This window comes from Pangasianodon hypophthalmus, chromosome 16, assembly GCF_027358585.1.
Source record: "Pangasianodon hypophthalmus isolate fPanHyp1 chromosome 16, fPanHyp1.pri, whole genome shotgun sequence".
Lineage (NCBI taxonomy): Eukaryota > Metazoa > Chordata > Actinopteri > Siluriformes > Pangasiidae > Pangasianodon > Pangasianodon hypophthalmus.
The window spans coordinates 12,706,934-12,728,671 of NC_069725.1; the positions used below are offsets into that span (position 1 = coordinate 12,706,934).

A 21,738-nucleotide genomic window follows, 5' to 3' on the forward strand; every position below is an offset into this window, starting at 1 on the left:
AATTTTTACATTATAAGTTAACATTGCTGACAACGTCAGCATTCCTTGTGTGTGTGAGCTCTTTCTGATTCTGATTCTTATTATTAGACATTAGGTAATGTTAGGTAACAAACCATAGATAAACAAAGTTAACACACATTAATAGATGTTTATTTAAATATTAACTAAATACATCTGCATTTTATTCAATACTAATTAGCACATATATGCTATATGGCCAAAAGTATGTGGATTTGTGCCCATTCAGCAACAAGAGCATTAGTGAGATCAGGCACTGATGTCAAGTGAAAAGGCCTGGTGCAGTCAGCATTTCAATTCATCCCAAAGGTGTTGAGTGGGGTTGCTGCCAGGGCTCGACTCACTCAAGTTCTTTCATATCAGCCTTGGCAAACCATGTCTGTATGGACCTTGCTGCGTGCACAGGGGTATTGCCATGATGAAAGAAGCTTGAGCCCTTTAGTTCCAGTGAAGAGAAATCTTAATACTAAAGCATACAAAGACATTCTAGACAACTGTGTGCTTCCAAACTTTTGGCAACAGATTGGGGAAGACTCACATATAGGTATGATTTTTAGGTGTTCATATACTTTTGGCCATATAGTGTATATTAGCAAAAAAAATTAATTACAGATTGTTACTAAATGTTGACAACTTATTGAATTCTGGTCTAAATATTGGAACATTTCTGAATTATGCCAGTTAATAAACATCTTAATTAAAGTGCTGGACCATATTGTTTATTGTGGCTTTAATTTTATTCACTGATGCTATGATTATTGGTTAATGAAGTTGTTAATTATTTAACTTTTCTACTGTTTAAAAGGAAAAAAAATCATAGTATTAGTTAGTTAGTGTTAATTATTATTAACTGTTATGACTAATTATGACTTCCTGTAAGCTCAGACCAGTCTGGTGTTTCTCCTCTTATCTCTCTCATCAACAAGGTGTTTCAGCCTGCACACCCTCTGATCGCAGGATGTTTTTTGTTTTTTAAACCATTCTGTGTAAACTCTAAAGACTGTTGTGTGTGAAAAATCCCAGGAGATTAGCAGTTTCTGAATTACTTAAACCAGCATATCCATGCCACGATCAAAGTCACAGAGATCACACTTTTTCTTCATTTCTTCATGATGTTTGATGTGAATATTAACTGAAGCGCTTGACCTGCATCTGCATCTGCATGTGCATTTTTTGCAGCCACGTGATTGGCTGATTAGATTACTGCATAAATGAAGTGAATTGAAGTGACTTGTGGCCAAGTATGGTGACCCATACTCGGAATTTGTGCTCTGCATTTAGCCCATCCAAGTGCACACACACAGTAGTGAACACACACACACACCCGGAGCAGTGGGCAGCCTTTTTTGCTGTGGCGTCCGGGGAGCAGTTGGGGGTTCGGTGCCTTGCTCAAGGGTCTCAACTCAGTCGTGGTATTGAGGGTGGGAGAGAGAGCTGGTCATTCACTCCCCCCACCTACAATCCCTGCCGGACCTGAGACTCGAACCCACGACCTTCAGGTTCACCTTTGGGTTACAAGGCCGAGTCTCTAACCTTTAGGCCACGACTGCCCCCATAAATGTGCAAGTGAACAGGTGTTCCTAATAAAGTGGACAGTGTGTGTATATCTATCTATCTATCTATCTCTCTCTCTCTCTATATATATATATATATATATATATATTTTTTTTTTCGCTCGCCTTTTATACTTTAATTAGTAACTATGCAAACTGTGACATGACAATAAATCTGAATCTGGATCTGTTCAGCAGCCACTGCCCCAGGCATACAGATTCTAGATTAAAGACAGACTACATTCATTTTACAGACTTTCTTACAGTGATGACTGTTCTACCTCACACAAGGGGAGGACAAATCACTAGCCTGGGTGCCTGGGACAAACAGACTTTGTGTCTGGGTTGTTAGTTTTTTATTTGTAGTTGCCAGGCAGACAAGTAGGTATAACAGACAGAGAAAGAAAATAAAAGTCCTTCCCACTGATGTATGCAAAACAAAACTTTCCATTTAGTTTGTGTGTTTAAACAAAACGATCCTCAGGGTATAGTGACACACCTCGATGTTGTGACTGTAGCGCATGCTTCCGAATCCCACCGGCTGCTGCACTACACACATCAGCCAAGGTGCAGTCTAGCTGATGGTTGAATGATTTTTACTAGGTGGACTAATTACCACATAGGACAGACAATCTTATTAGAAACAGGAGCACATATGTATGTGGAAACACTGACAAAACCAAATACTCTAGCCAGCTTCATATATTATTTTTACTTGTGATTTGAGGGGAGAAAACCACAGCTCATAACTGAACTATTAACCAGTGACTTGATTACTTTTAGTCGAGGTCAAATACACTATGTGCAACATCAAAAAATTTATCAGGAGAGGATATGGCTACACAGTCATCCCTTCCTCTGGACTTGTTTATTTCCTTAAGTCTGTATTAATGCACTTAAATAGCTGGCTATACATTATGTTGCCTTCCACCATTTATTCTATCAACTGAGTCAATTAGTTTTCCAGGAAACCAGAACATGGGACTGGGCAGCATGCTGGAGCTTCTATTATCTATTGGACATGCTAATAAATTTATCATGTGTCCACTCCTGTGTTATTGCAACAGCTGAACGCACGAGCAATCATTTTGCTCATTTAAAAACTGTCCAAACTTAAGTTCATTTATTCATTCTTTCATCTTCAGTAAACCTTTTATCTTGGCCAGGGTCGTGGTGGATCCAGAGGTAGGTCTATCCCAGGAACACTGGGGGTGAGGTGGGAGTATACCCTGGGTAGGATGCCAGTCCATCACAGGGTACCATGCAGACACACATTTCCACCTAGAGGTAATTTAGCACAGCCAATCCATCTACATGTTTTTGGGAGGTGAGAGGAAACCTGAGAACCCAGAGGAGGAAACCCCCACAGACACAGAGATAAAATGAGAAACCCAAACTAGGATTTGAACTCAGGACCGTTAGGTGTGACAAGGCAACCATACTCTCTGCATCATCTTCCCACCCTGCATGTATGTTGGAAAATACAATACCACCAAATACCATAATAAGTTCAATAATGTGAAAAATATTGCACTGTAACAGGTTGGTAATATAACCCAGCTAAAGCCTTCTGCTACGTACAACTTAACAAAAGAAAAGTTGTACAAAATAATTAACACACCATTCCCCTTTTCTGTAAAGGTTACACATGTTGTTAATGTTGTAAACACTTGAAATTCCTCATTGCAAGATAAAGATATACCAGCGGAGAGCCAAGCACAGTTAGTTTGTCTTTCCGTTTAATCAAACCTTTATGAAAGGGTAGTGAGATTAAGAATAGAGAATTAAACACACAACAATATATTGCCTAACAGGTGATGTGTTTTCCAGGGTCTGAGGCCTAAATGAATGCTGCAGAGTTACACAGTAGAGTCTAAGAGGTTTAGAAAAATACTATTGCTTTGCAGTCCAGTTCAATTAGTTTCAAATGAACTTCTCCATCTATCACTTTATCTCGTGCTCTCCCTTTGTTATGCCTTTGTTCATTTTAATTCATCTGACATTTTGTTTATGTGTCTCAGGTTAAAAGCTTTCTAATGGATATGTGGGATGAATTATTTCCAATCCACAACATCTTTGCATAATCTCAATTTGCATTAATAGACTATACAGTGTTGTATACAGCAACTCACCTGAGACATGGCGACAAGCAACAAACTGAACTGAGTGATGCAATCCAAATGTCTGGGTCCAGGAAATTCCTTGGACTTTGACCGATGTCTGTAATATTATGCTATGCTCTTTCGTTTGATTCCTATGAACAAAGCTTGAATAATAAAAAAAAAGGAAGAAAAATGTGTAACCTTTGGTTTGTCTTCGCTTTCAGAGCAAATGAATCACAGTGACATAGCAAATTTCTGTAATGCTTAGTGTATATTTACCAAGAATTTTCCTCCGAAAACATTCTTTGCTGAGGAAGTTATACATGAATAAGTCTTTTGTTTCATGACTTAACTATTACCTATTAAATTACACTGAAACCTAAGCACATTGCGTAAACAATTTCATTCTAAAAGCTCCATCATTTGGCCAGCAAAGATCACAATGGAAAAAAAGTTACTGTGAATTACTGTTGAATTCTCAAATTTGAGAATTCAGTAGATGTTGACAAAAATACAACTCTGACAGTAGTGCTGGCTGAAATTTGAATGATCTTTTAAAAATTTTAAATGTACTTTAAATGAAAGGTTTATATTAATGCTCTCATTCTACAATTTTGTTCAGTAACATGACAATGAGTGCATTTTGGTTTTCTTAACTTCAAGAGAGAGAGAAAAAGGAGGCTGGTCAGGGAATGTTAATTTACAGCTGCTTCAATCTAAGTGATAATAGCAACTGACTTGTCTCAACAATATTAAACGTAACTATAAAGAATAAAGAATTGTAAATGTGAGCAAATCACTGTGATATCAGAGGAATAAAATGAAAAGCTTTTATATTTTTTTCATGTGCTTTTATAGGAAAATAACCCGCTTCAGGGTGGCAACAACATCACACCATCCCAATGTGGATTATTTTCCTATAACAGCATGCCACATTATGTTTTATTCCTTACCTGTTACACAACTAAATTTCTCTTTCATCCAATACTACAGTCTCACCTAAAAATCTCATAGCCTATAAATAAATCTAGGATCAATATTTTACTTTGATATTTTTCACACTACAAATGTCTTGTGTCCCAAACCACATCCGAATGTGGTTTGACTGATCGGATCACAATAAAATGTAATACTATTAGCAATCTCTCATGCTCTCTCTATCTCTCACACGCGCACACACACATACACACACAAACATGACACAAAGTATGAATCCAGGCTTAAGTAATATTAAGACAACTTTTTAATTACAACTGAGCCTTGCATGCTAATAAACGCAATTATGACTCACTAACCAAGGCCAGTGTTAATGATATTATTTTTCATGATGTTTGACGTGGATTTGTAACTGCAGGCTAAACAAAATACTGTCACTGTCAACAATGCAACCTCTTAAAATATCCTGACTATTACAAACCATGATAAAAAAGGTAAGGCCTTACCAAACCTGGTATTAACCTAGTGGGAACCGAGGATTTCCCACATGCACACATACACACACACACACACACGCACACAAATCCCAGTACCCTACTTCTCCAGGGAGCGTGTCGTGCCCTTCAGCCATTTGCTAGTGAATTTAACTGGAATGAATGACCCATAAACACAGACAAAGCAGCTACCCAGGTTTTCCCGTCATCTGAGCCTGAAGATCATTACAACAAAATTACTTAGCTAAAAATTATGACCATTTGTGCCCTATGGATCAGAGCATTGTCATCCTGGAAAAGCTCACTCCTGAGAGGATATAAATGTTTCATCATAGGATAAAGGTGATCAGCATTGCTTAAATTGGAACACATGAGGTACTAGTACACCAAGGGAAATGTTATCCAGCAAGTAGCCAGGAAAGGAAAAGGTCCACTGCCACAGGAGTGCTCCAAACACTTCAGGTAATACAGCAGTGTTGAATGCCACCACACAGGGCTAACGCTAGTATGATGACTGTAGTACACGTGAGTGCGAGACAACTTCTTCTCCTGATGTCACAATTTGCTCTGCTCTGTGGCAGTTCGGTGTGTTTTAGAAATCCAAAAATACACTAATTGTGTGAGTGATCTCAAAATTAATAAAAATAAAAACTTAACAAGTTTCACAAATGATGCTGCCTTGCTTTTTTAGCATCTTGTTCTGCCCATTTCTGAAAAGAAATGACAACAAAGTCAGCTGCCATTTTTTCTGTCACATCAATGATGCATCAGCACATGGGACGGATAATGTGAGTATGCTATGATTAAGTTACCAATTGGTCGTCACGGAAATGAGCCAAACTTTTTTAAAGAGTGGTGACAAGAATGATCATTAATTACAATTATTTATTATTATTATTAGTAGTAGTAGTATTATTATCATTATTATTACTTTATTACGTTTTATTTTCAGTAAAAGAAAAAAAAGTTGATCTACAGATCCAAGTTCTGGAACGCAGGCTCTCCAAAACTGAGAGGCGCATGGACCCAAACCATGGCAGCAAAAATGCCTCCCACAGCATAATAGCACCACTGTTTTATCTACTTTAATATACCTATTCAGACCTGACACAATATGGTAACACAAAATACCTCTTTTTAAATGCATCCTAGAAGTAAAATGTCTAATGTGAGGCAGCCAGAATCTCTCAGGGACTTGCATGGCCCAACCATGTTATTTATCAGATAACAGGGAAACTGAGTCACCTCCAACACTTCAAGCAGCATGGAAGACACACACACAAACAGCCAGAGAAAGAGGAAAGAGGAAGAAGAAGTGCAGACAGAATAGAGAGAGAGAGAGAGAGAGAGAGAGAGTTGGTCATCCCTACCTCCTTCCTCTTTTGGTATGAAGATACAGTGGAAATAAAAAGTCTGCACACCCCATTACAATTGCAGGTTTTTGTCAGATCTTTTTCCACTTTTAATGTGCTATGGCAACCAACAATATTCAAAATAAAAATAATTTTTAAAAAATCATAAGTGTGCACACCCCTTATCTAATACTTTCTTATAGCGCCTTTTGCTTGCAATACACTCAGCTATTTTATTTCACTCTTCCTTGCAAAAATAGTCCAGATCTATCAAGTTACGAGGAGATCTCTTGTGCACAGCCTTCTTCAAGTCATTTCACAGGTTTTCGATAGTATTTAGATCTGGTCTCTGACTTGGACATTCCAAAACATTGATCTTCTTCAGGAGGAGGACGATAGGAAGAGGATAGTAGGAGGAACTATCACCCACTGCACATCAGAAATAACACTTAAAATCAGGGCCTTGCATTCCAAACAAATCTCATTTCTGGTCACATCATCTGCTAAGTTTCCCATAGTCCTAGGCCTCCCATGGCTTCAAACATAACCCTCATACTGCGTGGACCCAAGGTTAACTCATTCGATGGTCACCCTTCTGTCATGATTCATGCCTCTAAAAACCTTGTCAAAATGGTGGCCTCTACCAACATGGAAATCCCAAAGTCCAATGTTGAGTTCAAGTTGGTGTTTATGCCAAGTTCAAGGAGGTGTACACCAAAACCAAGGCCTCTGGTTTACCTCCACCTTGCCCACACGAGTGCGCCATCCTGCGTATGGAGGATTATATCACTGAGGAACTTAAACTGGGTTATATTTGTACAGACTTCGATCCCTGAATTACCCCATCACTGCCACCTTGCACCCTGCTTCCATGTGTCCTGACTAAAGCCTGTGATCCCCGGTCCACTAGCAGAGAGAACCCCCACTTCTGAGCCCTCAGCTACTCTGGAAGAGGACGGCCAACCTGCATATATTACTAAGCAGATCCTGGACTCACGACGTAGAAATGGTAAGCTCCAATATCTCATTGACTGGGAGGGCTATGGCCCAGAAGAACGGCATTAGCTCCCAGCCCAAGATGTCTTTGACCCATTACTCTGCCAGAAATACCACACCAGACATCCTGATCATCCAGGCCCATGTCCCAGGGGGGAGACCAAAAAAGATTAGCTCCAAGAGAGGGGGTTCTGTCCCATCGGCACCAAGGTCACGTGTTTCATCACCGGACTTCTGTTTACACTCACCTGTTGCCCAACACACACACATACACATACACACAGTGCGAAGTCTCGCTCCTGGTATTACTAGTGATGATTCCAAGTCATATGCATTCTGTATTGTTGTTCTAGTTCTGACTTTGTTTGATACGATTTGCCTATTGCCTGTTCACTGAATGCCTGATTTCACGCCTGTCTGACCTTGATTTTTGGATTATGTTTTGGACTGGTTGCCTAATTTTTAAGGCTCTGCCATCCACTTGACAGGAAGCTGATATACACATGAATGGAAATCCTGTACTTCCCTGACAACCGCACTGCTGACAATCTTGCAAAGGGCCACCAATCTGCCGTTTTGTTTTTTTTTTTACATTTATTGTTTGTTTTTTATAGTAATTCTAAACTGACTGGAAGCAACTGATGTGATGTTAAAACTATGTATGTGCATTTTAAAATTTCAATTTGTAAAGTTGAATATTTTTTCCTAATTTTACATATTTTTAACTTTTTACCATTAAATAATTTATTTATTTATTTTCTATATATAAAAATGCAACAGTACTTTATTGCTGGGGAATTGTTTGCAAACCTATACATTATAATACATATTTTGTATCATAGAAACGCCTCATATCGCCCACCCCTAAACACTTAACTGTGATGAATGCCACGGCAAGTGAGAGAGATCGGACCCAATGAGTGTTTTATGTTTGCAGAAATCTTGTGAGCACCTTCTTGCAGAGCTGGTTTCAGAAAAGAGAAAAAGCACAGCAGGAAAGAGATCTGCCAGAAATTGAACAGTGGATGGACCTGGGTAAAACAGGGTGGGCAAAAAACCTTCAAATCTAGCAGTTATTGAAAGGAACTTAAATGATTGCAGAAAGGCTATCACTTAGTAAGCCTACTTGTGGCCTAATTCACTTCAATTCACAACACATGGTACTGTCATCACAAATGCCAGCTGTTAACACATCACACCTAAAAGAAAATCACAAAATGAAATAACCGCTAGCATAAAGTAAGCCAAGAAAATCAGACGTGTTTATAATGCTGTGTTTTACAAGTGCTTTTGACATTTCAGTAAGCCGAGTAGAATTTAATTTCAGTGAAATTCTATGTGAAATTAAATCACGCATTTTGAGCAGCTTTCCCAATCAATACAAACACAACGTAAACAAAAAAAAGAGTTGTCTTGCCTTTCAACAACAATTTAACATTAGCCTACATAAACTAGTTGTGCAATTCAGGGCCAGATTGAGACAAAAAGTTCAGGGATTCTCACACCCGCCCTAACCACCCTATACACCCACAATAAATTTTAAGACCACTGACCACCTACTGTAATGTAGACTCATTGACCAATTTATTAGGAACCCCTGTACATCTGCTAATTCATGCAAATATCTATATTCATCCAAACATTCAAGAGGCAGCAGGTCAGTGCATGAAATCATGTAGGCTTGAGTCAAGAACTTCGGTTAATATTAAGATCATACATTAGAATAGTGAAAAGGTTATCTAAGTGACTTTGACAGGGGCATGGTTTCTGCTTTTGAAAGAGTTTCATTTTTATAGCGAGGTTTCTTAGAGACAATCTTGACTTGGACAACGGATTGCAAACAAATATATGTTTAGCTGTGTCAGTTACTGTTTGATGTTGATGTTACTTAAAAAATTGCAAAACTGCAGCTTGCAGCATCCTCTCGAAGGGCTTTTCTTTTTCGTATCCTTTCTCTCTCTGCTCCACCTGGCGGCTTCTTTTCCCTTCTTTTGCATCATTCCGTTTCATGTTGCTTTTGTTTACAGATACCGCACGGAGATGGCGCGAGTGGTGACCAATAGCGTTGCAAGACTAGCCGGTTCATGATTTATTAACCAATTCTGTTTGACTGTACAAACCAAATAATTTCTAGGAACTGCAGGATTTGCCAGCCCCTTGGCTGTGTCACAGGCAAAAAAAAAAAAAAAGCACAGGCAAAGCAGTCGCAAGGCAAACCAGGCCACTGGGAATTCTCCCGAATCGCCCGATGGCTAATCAGGGCCTGGTGCAATGCCAGAAGTAAAGCTGAACATAAGTGTAGATGGATACCTGTAGTATTTCAGGTAAGAATTTTATCAAATAAGATCATTTCATTCACACACAAAACTACAGCAAAAGAAAAAAATTTGACTAATAAAAAGGAAACCAGACCTACTCTAATTCCTATGATTAAAGATAATATGTACAGAACATGCATTCCTCAAGGAACTACAGTTCTGTTTCGGTTGAGTCCGATCTCCTCTCTTCCAGAAACTGAAATACTTTTCAAGTTATTTTATCGTTATTACACTGTACGAGTGGCAGGAGGAAAAGGCACAGTGTGGCGTCCATTTCAGAGATGGCAAACTCAATTGAACTAGCCTGCTACATGGATACATATCATGCAGAAAGGTTTACACCGGTTGCTGAGCAACGTCACTCAATGAAGCTTCTTAAAATAGTAGTTCCTAGCGAACGAGAACTGGGTTTTGTGAAAATTGTTCACAAGACGTCGGTGTAACCCCTAGCTACAAGAATGCTTTTCTGGGTGGGCCAAGTGTCCAAATGGGTGGGCCCAGCCCCCCAACCACCCCCACCCCCAGCAGCTTCATCACTGTTGCCATAACATACTTTAATCTTGGTGAGTGAAATAAAATACACTATATGGCCAAAAGTTTGTGGACGCCTGACCATCACTCTCATATGTACTTTTTAAACATTCCATTCCAGATTTAGTTCCCCTTTGCTGTTATAATAACCTCCACTCTTCTGGGAAGGCTTTTCAATAGATTCTGGAATGTGGCTGTGGGGACTTGTGCTCATTCAGCCACAGGCGCATTAGTGAGTCATCCTAAAGGTGTTTAGTGCGGTTCTGGTCACAGCTCTGTGCAGGGCACTCAAGTTCTTCCACTCCAAACTTGGCAAACCATGTCTTCATGGAGCTCACTTTGTGCACAGGGGCACTGCCATGCTGGAACAAGTTTGGGCCCCTTAGTTCCAGGGAAGGGAAATTGTAATGCTACAGCAGACAAAGCCATCCTATACAATAACGTACTTCAAAATTTCTGGCAACGGTTTACGGAAGGCCCACATATGGGTGTGATCCACAAACTTTTGTCCATATAGTTTAGCATATCCTTATGACCGTAGTGCACCTTAATTTAGCCTAACATTTATTAGTTAAATAGTATGGGTATCCAAGCAGAAATGGATTGAACGGATCTTTAGATGAGTCCCCTGTGATTATTGACATCATCAGCATCTTATCCCAACATGGCAGTACATAGGCATTTTGGAACTGATACATTCTGCACTAAAACCAGTGACTGAGTACATTGACGTGCTTTCAGGAAAAGATTACGTATCTGTTTCATCAGTTAAACCAGTCCTCAAATTGTTTAAAGACATTGAAGACAGTGAAATGATAGAGATATCAAGTCCAAAACGCTGTCAGTGTTTGAGGTGAAGTACCAACTTGACATGACAGAGAAACTCAAAGTCAACTTTATTCAACACCCAGATATTCTGGAAATGGTGGTGAAGATCTTGCAGAACGAATCAGTTACAGAGGAGCTTATGAATCTCAACAGCAGTGAATTTTTTAAAAGTAAAAGGGCACCACTGAATCCTACTCCTCTGCCCTGTAGAGCTCACACTGACAACAAGTTCATGGAATTTGTTCAAGAGGAGCTCCTAGACACAACCGAAGACTTACTTGGTGGAGAGAGAACAGGAGCAGATAGTAAAATGATACAAAAGTAGCTAGAATATACAATGACGTTTGTAGCACCAGTGCTCTTACTGAACACTGCTGGCAATGTTGCTACCCCAGCAAGATCATTGCTCAAGACAGATAAGGTGAACATGCTAATGTGCTTGGCAAGAACCTTGCGAAATAGACGTCTTATTGACACTTATTGACGTCTTATTTGCACTTCTTGTTTTTTGAGGTGTTTATTCAAAGAAAACTTTAGCATATGCCTGTAGAGATTTGCAAATTTGACTAAATGAGGCTATTTCAATACTTAATTGTTATTACTTTTATATTTGCACTGCTAAGTAATTTGTGATTTTTTTTATTAGTATTCTGACATTTTATGTTTAAACAAAGTTAAATGTAAAATGCATGTTTCTGTGTTTTTTTCTTACTGCCACCTGTAAAGAGCACTATTATCATCATTATTATTATCATCAGTATTACTTAATATATTTAAAATGTATTATTATTACTATGTGTGTAAACAAAATAAAGGTAAAGATAAAGTGAAAAATAATAATAATGGCCTTCACCACTGTTCACCAGTGCCAACTCATTTGTTTTGTGTATTCTGTAATCTTCCCCATGTTGATGAATGACTAAGAGAATTTGGCCTCTGTGAAACAGGATGTCATGGATGATCTTTCAGAGTTTCATTTAAGACATTTAAGCGTTTTAGGGTTTCTACACACTCAGATAAACTGAACTCTTTTCAGCTTAAAAGAGGAAAATATAAATAAGAGTATTGTCATGAAACAGACAGGCAGCTGAAAATGCAGGTTTTGTTAGACAGACAAACAAAAATGCTCAGCAATACTCCAAAACTTGAGTCAGGCAAACTGTCAGGTCTGGCAATTGGCAAAGAGGCATAAATTAGACAAAGCTAAAGGGGCAGTTGGTAAGCGGACTATGGTAGAAGTACTAATTAAAAGAATCAGTAGAGAAGAAACACTTCAGAGCATCTCAGACACAATATTGGAGTGGAACTTCACATAGTGTTTGTCAGTTGGGTTGTTTAAAGGGAGAAGTCTGATTACAACCTGGTGAGTGTCATTAATCATTAGGTGAGTGTGAATGGGGATGGGAGATTGAAGTTATGGGTGGAGAATCATGAGAGTTTAACCTGTAACTTAAGGAGTTAGGATGCAGCCAGTTACATTTTGGTGGTGTTAAACATCTAAAACTTTATAACTTTCTATATTTTGGTACCAAATATTAAGCGTCTAAACCATCCATGTCACCATAATTACACATCCACATTACAAAACTATTATTAATATTAATAGTAGCAGCAGCAGTAGTAGTAGTAGCAGTAGTAGCAGTAGTAGTAGTAGTAGTAGTAGTCTACTAAGTGGTATTAGGTGTTATTATTCATCAAAATACAGAAAATCCTGCACAGCAAACCCACTACTTTATAATGAACATAGACAGTATTTGAATAACCCTCTATAGTGTCCAAATAAGTTCTGCTGGGAACAAATATAAAATATTATACATAAGATATTTTGTGTACACATTTAGACATATCCGTCTGAGAGCTTACAGCACCTCTAGGGCATGAGGCTTAGGGGAACAGATGTCCACTGGTCTTCTTACAACTTAATCGCATTGTGTGTCAGTAGCAAGCCTCAACATAATGCAAAAGACAAAACAGCACAATTCTTTTTACCCTCAAAGCTACTGGGTACACTGTAGAAAGACACACACCCACTCACACACACACGCCCATCTGTGATATAAATGGTAAGCAAATTGACACCTTATAATGTGCTGTGTGTGTGTGTGTATGTTTCTACTCATTGTAAGCCTTTTTTATGTTTCTAAAAGTGCTATATAAATGCAGTAATAATAATAATAATAATAATTACCCATGCAGAGGGTAGCGTTGACGTCTCACACCTTCAGCGTCCCTGCTTTGATACTGAGCTTGGTTTACTATCTGGGTAGAGCTCTGCATGTCCCCCCCATGTCCGTGTGCTTTCCTCCAGTTTCTCTGATATCCTCCCACCTCCTAAAAACATGCCAGTAGTGGAACTGGCAACTCTAATTTGTCCCTATGTGTGAATGCGTGTGTGAATGCGAGTGTGTGTGTGCACCTTGTACCTTGCACCCAGTGTCCACTGCAACCCAGACCAGAACTGAAGACGAATGAATGATTATTACTCATTATTATTATTATTTTTATTATTATACAACAGTGTAAAATATAAATAAGCTGAATCTCAGCTATCTGTGTCCTCCAGTGTGTTATATGTTAGTATTGTGTGCTGTAGTGTACCTACTGTAGCATGGGCAGGGCTCCAGTCTGATGCACTTCTCTGCTCACATTTCAGCCCTTACATATTTTGGATTCTGCATAAGGTCTATTTTTTGCATAAGTGTCGTCAGGAATTCTTTCATTACTCGTCATCAGACAGGCGTTTAAAGTGGACACTGATGGACTGCTCCTGTCTTGCTCACCTCCCCTCTCCTGCTGTACTTGCAGAGAGCATGCATGCTGACTACAGCACGATTTAACCACTCTTTTGTTCCCTTTCATCCTGAAATAAATCCCAAATAACACAACCCACATTTATCCTGACCAAATATCAGACAAGCGGCTACGAGAGCTTGGTGTTTAGCAAGCACAATCTAAGCTAGCTAGCTAAGCATCCACACCTGTCAGCCATAGCTGTGGCCGGATTGAAGTGATGCTGATCTGGGCTTCTCTACACTGCCTTCAGCATCGCTACTATTCATTGGTGTTAGCTTGGTTTGTTTCTTTGTTTGTTTGTTTTGTCAATGCGAATAGAAAGAACGTTTATCAGACACTCACATTTTCTCACCACGATGGCTTCAGTTGTCTCTGAGACGAGTTCTTCGGGCTGTCTCTGCACATCCGCGCGTGTCGTGTGCGCCTCTCATCCTGTAGCGCGCTGATCCAAGGCGCTTAAGACGCCGCTCCAGCGAGAGCCCCGCCCCCCTGTGGCGCCACCGCGCCTTTCAGCCAACCGCGTGGCAGTACTGCTGCGCGCGCGCCGCACGCGCTTTAAAAACCTGCCATTGACTGCTACTAAACACCGCGTGCTGTTACAGGAAAATAATCCACGACGCAGTAGTGTATCCGCTACAGAGTCAGTTATTATCCAATAGCAGCATGTCCCGAAGAGCATTATTCCTCTTACACCACAGCATTTTGCCAACAATGAACGTGTTTAATTTATTATAGAACGACGCGTCATGCTTTTTAACCGTTTATTGTTACATTTAGTCTTGTGGAACGTCAGTTCCTGTAGTACCTGTAATCACTTACACTACAGCAGCTATAAAGCTTGTATATCAGGCTGTCTTTTTTCTCTCTTGATGTTAAACCGAAAAGTGCAAAGTCCTGGTGGAGATTTTTCTTTTCTTTTTTTTCACCATTTTCCACAACAACAACAAAAAACCAACTCTTTTGAATCAGCTCTCACTCATTATAAAATGGTGGCCATTAAAAAAAATGATGTAGAGTCAAAATCTGATATTAAGTTTTTAAGACAATGACCAAAGAAAGACACTCATTGTTTTCAACTGAATAGGATGATGAAATGATCTAAGGCCCATCCGGTTTAAACTGAAAGACCTGACTGATGATGCAAGAGGGTCATTTCAAGTGCACTTGAAAGATGAAGATGATGCAGTCCCCAAGTTGCATCAGATCTAGACACCTGAGACTCCTTCCATAAATGTTAAATAATTGGCTGCTTATGGAAAGCTTCACCATATCAATGATTATACACTTTTCTTTGTTAAACGACAATACATTTTCTTAATCTGTTTATTTTGAGCCTTAGATTATGTGGAGTGGCTACTGTATGGTCACTCCATATAATAAGTCCCTATGAATGAGCTGTTACTATAGAAACAATATGATGACCACATTACTGTAAATTTATGATTTGAATTACAGCTGGAACTAATGTCAGAGTTGCTGTCATAGAAAACTAATCAAAACCTTCTTACTAATCATCTTACCAGTGACAGGGTGTATATACTTACAAGGTACATGGAGAATGTTTTGAGTTCACAGAAAATGGTCAAAAAGGGCAAAAAAGCCCAAAAAAGTTTCACTCAAAATATTTTTAAATAGATCTTACAACAAATTGTTAAATGTAATGTATAATGGTAATAATGCTATTAAATAATAATAATAATTGGACAGAGATTACTGTGAAACACAGCAGTAGACCAATAATGCAGGGCATTATTCTTCTTTGAAGTGAAGTGACTTGTGGCCAAGTACGGTGACCCATACTCGGAATTTGTGCTCTGCATTTAACCCATCCAATTGCACACACACACAGTAGTGAACACACACCCGGAGCAGTGGGCAGCCTTTTTTGCTGCGGCGCCCGGGGAGCAGTTGGGGGTTTGGTGCCTTGCTCAAGGTGCCTTGCTCACCTCAGTCGTGGTATTGAGGGTGGGAGAGAGCGCTGGTCATTCACTCCCCCCACCTACAATCCCTGCCGGACCTGAGACTCAAACCCACAACCTTCATCTTCGGGTTGTAAGTCCGACTCTCTATCCATTACGCCACGACTGTGGGATGTTAGGTCTGCTGTATTATAAATCTCTTTTTTCATGTGGTTCAATTATATTTTATTTCATTAGCCAGTTAATAATAGGCAATAAAAACCCTGGGCAGATAGGATAACTTAAATTGTGTTGGGCACATATCCTCAAAAAAACTATTAAGTGGGCCTCATGGCGAAAATGGTTTGAACAGGTCTATATTAGAGCATGGATAAAGTATGGATACAGTAATATCTAATATACACTGCCTGGCCAAAAAAAAGGTCTCTGTTCGGGTTTAAATAAGCAAATTCTTAAGAGCCTGTGATTGGATCATTACTGCAGTGAATAATATGTTTCAGCTGGCAACAGTTCTTTTAACCTTAACTGATGCAGTGTGTAGCTTCTCATTTCTTAAACAACCATGGCAGATTAGGTATCCCATAGTCGTGGAAAAGATGTTACTGAAGGGCCTGCATCAAGCAAAGAAACCAACTAAGGAGATTGCTGAAATCACTGGAACTGGGTTATGAAATGTCCAGTGCATTATTAAAGCCTGGAAGGATAGTGGTGAACCGTCAACTTTACTGCAGAAATGTAGTCGGAAAAAAATCTTGAATCATCATGATCAGAGATCTTTAAAACGCTTGGTGATGTCACATCGTAAAACAATCGACAGGAGAACTCACGGCTATGTTTAGTAGTGAAAGTAAGAGCATTTCCACACGCACAATGTGATGAGAACTTACAGGATTTGGACTAAACAGCAATGGAAAAAGGTCATGTGGTCTGATAAAATCAGATTTACCCTATTCCAAAGCAATGGGCGTGTCAGAGTAAGAAGGGAAATGCATGAAGTGATGCACCCGTCATGCATAGTGCCTACTGTACAAGCCTCTGGAGGCAGTGTTATGATCTGGGGTTGCATCAGCTGGTCAGGTCGAGGCTCAGCCTCATTGTGTGGCAATAAAATGAAGTCAGCTGAGCACCTGAATGTACTGAATGACCAGGTTATCCCGTCAATGGACTTTTTCTTCCCTGACGGCACAGGCAATTGTGACATTATTATCCTACACAGGGCATATTTTAGAACTTACTTGAACAAGCTGTCTGAACATAACAACCAGCAGATCATATCTGTGGAATATAAGATGTCTAGTGTTATTATTATTATTATTATTATTATTATTACTACACTTTTGCTTGTTTGTTTGTTTGTTTGTTTGTTTTTACATGGATGGATGATGATGGAAGCTTTAGATTTTTCTTGTTGAGTTGCTCTGGGTTGCAACATCTAAATTCTTTACTGGGAACCTGTTAAAAGAAAAAAATTGTGAGATCCTGCAGAACGAAATTGGCTGATATAAAGACAGATGGTATAAAGCTTCACATTTTATATTCAGCTTTTTGTAAATAAATCTATCATACAATAAGGTGATCATATTGCCAAAGCAAACCTGAAAAGCAGGGGGGCGAAATCTGATCGAGTAGCTCGTGCTGGTCATTTATAGCTGTCCATGGCGATGTTTTATAATAGAGGAGACACCAGCCTGAGAAACTAACAGCATACCCCAGTTTAAACCCATATTTTTAGAAAAAAATTTCATCAGTTTTTCATCAGTCACGCGCTGTTATGTATGAGATTTTTCACCTTCGAAAAGTGGTTAGGGAGCATGAGCGTGCCACATGCCTGTTGAAGACATTATGTACTGGATATCATAAGGGATTTTTTTTCATTTACACTTTATTGTTTGAAGTTTTATTGTTTACACCTGAGACTGGAACAACATTACTCTGAATCTTTGATAAAACCCACAGAAAAAGGCAAAAATTTCCCGGGTTAGCAAGCAGATACGTCTTCCCACTAACCAAATCACCAAGGCCGGTGGACACACAGCACTGAAGACAAGCATGACACACAGTAAGCTCATGCTGCACAAGAACATAGATGCATACAACACAACCCATAAACCCCCTCTCTGCATCATGACGCCAAAACGGGTTAATGCCGGAGTACAAACTAGGCCTTACAGAGCATATAGTGGGTTTACTTTTATTTTATTGTGTTAAAGATTTAGTTTAAAATGAATTAAATTGTAATTTTTTGCCATTAATCTACCCACAGCAATCCATAATGACAAAACCAAAGCATGTTTTTTTGTCTAGAATTTTTTGCAAATTTATTAAAAATCAAAACACTAAAAACACCTTTGGGATGAATTGGATAGCTGACTGTGTGTCAAGTGCTACGTCTGGCAAAACCAGGTTCTGTCCATCAAATGGTAATACCATCTGTACGGTCAAACAGAGTGGTGCCAGAATCATGCTATGGGGGGGACGGATGAATTGAGGGACGGATGAATGCTTTTTTTTAATCACTGGATAAGCTTGAGGAGACTTTAGGAATTCATCATTAATCCCACACAAAACAACAGTGCACACAGAAGAATAGAAATGGCCCAACAAATTATTCTTGCATTTGATAAGTTATAGTTTTGAAACACCACAACAGAGTCTATAGGTTAGTTAACAAGGTTTATTTAATACATTTTAACACTTGCTTCTCAAAGTCAAAGGAGTGTACTGTGCTTTTTGTTGTTTAAGGGTTCCAACCACATTCATAAATGTTATTTATAAGTAGTATCACATCAGCCCAGGATATTGCACCACCCTGCCAGCAGAGGTCCCCCTCCCCTGAGTACTACACCACTCCATGTCTGTTTACAGGGCAAACTCAAGCTAACAATCATTGTCTTGCCAACTCGTGAGTGTTTCTAAGTTGTGAGCCTTGTATCTAGTGATTGCCCTTCATGTGTTTTGTCCCTTGCTTAATTTTTGACTACTCTTTGCCCATTGTGTTCATGTTTCATGCTCGATTGCGTTTTGTCGTTTGCCCTCCTTACAACCTTGATTTTTGCCTAACAAACCTCCAGCACATAGATCCTCAAATGTCTCCTGTGTTTTCACACATTGTACTTTGTTATATTATAACATAATATAGTTAATATAATAATATTAATTTGCATTTATTCCCATGCAATGATTTTATTAAAATCATTTTTCTTCTAACTGACATAGGTACAAAAAAAAACTTATGAGGTGGTATCATGCAGGATGTGTGGGACTAAATATGGAAGATCTTCCTGTTAAAGACACTGTAAATTCCGCCACTGTGCACTTTATGATTTTTTAAAAAGTTCTTTATGCAACACAAATGCAACAATTGAAGGTAGCGTGCTGTATTTTTTCTAGTCTTAATAGAACCTTTTTTTAATGAAAAAATGACTTCATTGTTCAGCGTATGTACTGTAGATATTTAGCAACTTATTTTTAAGCTCTTTTATATATATATATTTTTATTGTTACATGACCTCACTTTAAAAACATAATCTGCTGTATCTTTTTCCATTGCTATTGTGTTTATTGGTTGATAACTTTAATTTTTCACACTGGCAATTTACACATGGATCCAGAGCCTTTCATAAGACACTGGACGCAAACCAGGAATACACCGTCAGTGGGATGCCAGTCCATCACACATATTCACACCTATTTAGAGCCATCAATCCACCTATCAGTGCTACTACTACCTACAATATCTTAATATCTCATTTTTTAAAAATGATTCCTTAAAAGTAATCATATTTTAAGATTTTTTAAAACTGCAATTGTAGTAAGTCTTATATCCCATTAGGTGAGTTGTGAGTTGTGTTTAATAGGTAGAGAGCTAAAAAGGATCAGGTGAAATAGCAGTGTTTATATTTCATGGGACTTTGGACAGAATGTTTCTGGTTGTGAGAGGCCTTTTATTAATTATAAATGAATTTTAATTTTTTTAAATTATAGCTTGAACAAACATATTGCATAAATTGTTGTTTGTCCTGAGTGAACTGATATGTGTTTAAACTTTATTTCTATATTAATTAGTGTAACGACCACCTGTGTGCAAGTCTGAGCTTAGATTACCACTTGGATATCATGTCAATGCAAGAACAAAAATATTCACACAGGTGAAAAGTGTAACACAAAGTGTGGACGACTGATCGGAAGGTTGTGAGTTCAATTCCCAGCACTGCCAAGCTGCCACTGTTTCTCCCTTCAGCAAGACCCTTAACCCTCAACTGCTCAGATGTGTAAATTAGATAAGTCAAGTGGCTTTATTGTCAGCTAGTTAGTACACAGTGAAACAAAACAACGTTCCTCCAGGACCACAAGAGACTACACATTTTTTACATAAACTACACGTGCAGACTTGTGCAGACAGCACAAGACAGTACAATGACTACCAAATCAGGACAACAGACACAGTAAGATACAGTGCTGCACTGACTAGTACACAGTTCTAGTAAGAAAGTGAATCAGATGTGACAGTAGTGCAAAAGAATAACAATATAAGCAGCCAGGTAGAGAGTATAAAAAATTATATGCATTATTTTATAAATATTGTAGCGGCAAAAATGCAGGTATTGAATACAGAGATATGCAAAAATTGCAAAGAGAATGGAATGGTGTTCAGGTGAGTGTGTGTGTATGTGTGTGTGTGTGTGTGTGTTTGTCAGTCCAGTCTCTGAGTGTTGAGGTGAGGGCCGTAATCGTAAGTTGCTCTGGATAAGAGCTGTTTTGAAGTTCTGACAACCTCAAATTGATTAAAACGGAAAGACAAAGAATATTTTGTACTGTTAACCTGTACACAGTGGAAAAATACACACCTACTTATATCCACCAAGAATAAGATTTACTACATACTGAGAGATTTGACTGTTTTGTCATCATACAGAGTCACAGTTTACAAATAAGTAAGAAACAAAGCAAGGTCATCAGTTATGTGGGAACACTGGGTGCGAGGTGGAAATACACCCTCGATGGTGCACCAGGCCATCGCAAGACATCATACACATTCACACATTACTACGTCTCCTTTGCTAAATAATTAGTGAATACATTAACATAAATTCCCAATTGCTGAGCCTGGCATTACTCCTGGAGACCTGAGGTACTGTAGCCCATTCTGACACTTCAGCATCTAAAAGGTAAAAATCTCTATCCTTTATTCTTGTCAGCACATAGAGGTTTCCTCTGAGGAAGCAGAAGGCTGTTGTGGTGTAGTTTATTTAGTTCTAAAGGGAGAAATAGACAATAATCTACAAGTAGCCTGGAAGACTGTAATGCAGCAATGAGTTAACAAATAATACCCATTAAAGTACTTTCAAAAGTGTTGAAAATTATTAACTTTTAAGTAGCTTATACTTTGCGTGAGATAAAAAAAAACCCAGTTGATAATCTAGATAATTAAGGACTACAATTATTAGAAATAATCTTGTTGCAATTAATAAAATGCTACAGTGCTGTTATCTTATAAATTAGGAAAATTTATTGTAGTATGTAGTATGTCATATTCAACAAGTAATTTGATAATTAGCATGTTATTCCAGTTCAAAAATTTCACATTTTTGAATATTGTGCACAAAAAATAAAAAACGTGACTCTTCAAATCAGCATAGAAAGCATCTACCTGTGAGTTCTGATAAGATTGAATCAGGCTCTGGTCCACCTAAAACCACCATGCAATGGCAATATGTTGCCAGTAGATGGTAATCTTTACTCATTTTTAGAAATAACTCTTTCCAAAATACTTTTTGTATCATCTATATGTATCATGACCTTCTGTAATGGCTTTATCCTTATCATGCTTTTTAAACTGCTACTAGTGGTCCTATCTACAAAACATCTGTAAAAGTAAATCTATGTGAATCTAAAAAC

The 21,738-nt window shown here is 38.6% G+C and overlaps 1 protein-coding gene across 2 annotated transcripts in view; it reads right to left on the reverse strand.

Annotated features, from left to right (window-relative positions):
• The window catches only part of slco4a1 (solute carrier organic anion transporter family, member 4A1), a 39,983-nt gene extending 25,625 nt beyond the window's left edge, over positions 1-14,358 (reverse strand). For both annotated transcript variants that reach the window (XM_026921372.3, XM_026921371.3), the window contains exon 1: positions 14,264-14,358. The gene's annotated coding sequence lies outside the window, so the exon portion shown is untranslated. The remainder of the gene's footprint in view (positions 1-14,263) is intronic.
• Positions 14,359-21,738: the final 7,380 nt, after the last annotated feature.